Here is a 2,500-nt window from a genome sequence, read left to right as displayed (position 1 = left end):
AAGAAAGAAAGAAAAAAAAAGAAAGAAAAGAAAAGAAAAAGACGACGACGAAGAAGTAGAAGAAGAGCAAGAAGACCAAGAAGACGAAAACGAAAGAGAAGCAGCAACAATAACAGTAGCAATGATAGGAGGAGGAAGAGCAGGAAGAGGAAGAGGAGGAGGAAGAGGAGGAGGAGGAAGAGGAGGAGGAGGAGGAGAAGTTCCTTCCTCCGGTACCGCAATTGTTCTTCCCCTTCTTCCTCCTCCTCCTCCTCTTCCTCCTTTCCATCTACCTTCTCACCTCCTCCTCCTCCTATTCCTCCTTTCCATCTACCTTCTCACCTCTTCCTCCTCCTCCTCCTCCTCTTCCTCCTTTCCATCTACCTTCTCACCTCTTCCTCCTCTTCCTCCTTTCCATCTACCTTCTCACCTCTTCCTCCTCCTCCTCCTTTCTATCTACCTTCTCACCTCTTCCTCCTCCTCCTTTCCATCTACCTTCTCACGTCTTCCTCCTCTTCCTCCTTTCCATCTACCTTCTCACCTCTTCCTCCTCTTCCTCCTCCTTTCCATCTACCTTCTCACCTCTTCCTCCTCTTCCTCCTTTCCATCTACCTTCTCTCCTCTTCCTCCTTTCCATCTACCTTCTCACCTCTTCCTCCTCCTCCTCCTCCTTTCCATCTACCTTCTCACCTCTTCCTCCTCCTCCTCCTTTCCATCTACCTTCTCACCTCTTCCTCCTCCTCCTCCTTTCCATCTACCTTCTCACGTCTTCCTCCTCTTCCTCCTTTCCATCTACCTTCTCACCTCTTCCTCCTCTTCCTCCTTTCCATCTACCTTCTCACCTCTTCCTCCTCTTCCTCCTTTCAATCTACCTTCTCACCTCTTCCTCCTCCTCCTCCTCTTCCTCCTTTCCATCTACCTTCTCACCTCTTGCTCTTCTCATGGTCTGCTTCCCCTATTCCTCCTCCACATCCTTCTCTTTCACCTTGCTTGAACTGCTCTTCCTCCTCTTCCTCTTCTTCTTCATCCTCCTCTCTCACCCATTCCTCCTCTTCCTCTCTCACCTCTTCCTCATTCTCACTCACTTCATCCTCTTCCTCTTCCTCTCTCACCTCTTCCTCCTCCTCTCTCACCTCTTCCTTCTCCTTTCTTACTTCCTCCTCTTCCTCTTCCTCATCTTCTTCCTCATCCTCTCTGACCAATTCCTCTTCCTCATCTTCCTCTTCTTCCTCTCTCACCACCTCCTCTTCCTCTCTCACCACCTCCTCTTCCTCTCTCACCACCTCCTCTTCCAAGAACAACAGCTACAACAAATACTGCTGCTACTGCTGCCTCCGCCGCTGCTGCTGCTACTACTACTACATCGACTACCACTACAAATGCTGCTGCTACTACTACTACTACTTCGACTACCACTACAAATGCTGCTGCTGCTGTTGCTACTACTTCGTCAACTGCCACTACAAATGCTGCTGCTACTACTACTACTACTACCGCTGCTGCTACTACTGCTACTACTACCGCTGCTGCTACTGCTGCTGCTACTACTACTACTACTGCAACTGCTGCTGCTCCTCTTCCTCCTACTATTACCACTACTGCTACTACTACTACTACTACTACTACATCATCGACGACAATATTGTGAAAGTTCCGGGGGGTAAAAAAAAAACCACCATGAGAGGGGGGAGGGGACTAAGTAAAAGACACCCTGGTGTTGACGTCAAGATAAACAGAGGTTGAATAAAAGAGCTGCCACGCTGAGGGACTTTGTCACAGCGACCATTGTGTTTGCCGCCAACTAGTTGTGTTGTTCGCTGAGTAAGGAGAGGAGGTCACACAACAGCGCTGTCATAGAACATCTCACCTCCAACCCACTCCCCTCCTGCTGCTGCTGCTGATAGTGGTGCCAGAGCTGGTGGGTGGTTGGTGGTTGGTGGTTGGTGGTCTCTTGTGCGGTTCTGGGTAACACTGAGAACCAGAGTGGCAGAGGGGTGAGTGGGTATGATTCTGTACTGAGTTTTCATAATTTGCATGTAAGCTTCGTCGTTTTCTTTTTTTTTTTTTTTTTCTCTTTTTGTGTTTTGTTTGTTTGTTTGTTTCTTTTTCTTTGATTGTTTTCTTTTTTCCTTCCTTCTTTGTTTGTTTGTTTTTTTTCTTCTTTTTTTTTCACTCACTCACTTACTTATTTATCCATTCTTTCATACATGCATTCATTTACTCGTATCTTAATTTCTTTCTTTCTTTCTTTCTTTTCTTTTCTTTCTTTTCTTTTCTTTCACTCACTCATTTATTTATTTATTCTTTCTTTCTTCCTTTCTCGCTTGCTTTCTTCTCCTTACATTCTTTTCTTGGTCGTTTCCTTCTTTCTTTCTTTCACTCACTCATTCACTCACTTATTCATTCATTCATTCATTCATTCATTCATTCATCACTCATTTCTTTCTTTTAAACTAGACCACACAACAAAATACCCGACATTCGTGATTTTTTTTTCTTTTTCATTCATTCATTTATTCTT

At 45.2% G+C, this 2,500-nt stretch overlaps 1 protein-coding gene across 1 annotated transcript in view; it reads left to right on the top strand.

The window, feature by feature from the left end:
- Positions 1 to 1,769: 1,769 nt before the first annotated feature.
- Positions 1,770 to 2,500, top strand: part of LOC143282728 (organic cation transporter protein-like) — a 33,841-nt gene continuing 33,110 nt past the window's right edge. Inside the window, exon 1 of the mRNA XM_076588456.1 lies at positions 1,770 to 1,973. The gene's annotated coding sequence lies outside the window, so the exon portion shown is untranslated. The remainder of the gene's footprint in view (positions 1,974 to 2,500) is intronic.

Source organism: Babylonia areolata, chromosome 6 (assembly GCF_041734735.1).
Source record: "Babylonia areolata isolate BAREFJ2019XMU chromosome 6, ASM4173473v1, whole genome shotgun sequence".
Lineage (NCBI taxonomy): Eukaryota > Metazoa > Mollusca > Gastropoda > Neogastropoda > Buccinidae > Babylonia > Babylonia areolata.
This window is presented reverse-complemented; position numbering and strand designations above follow the sequence as displayed.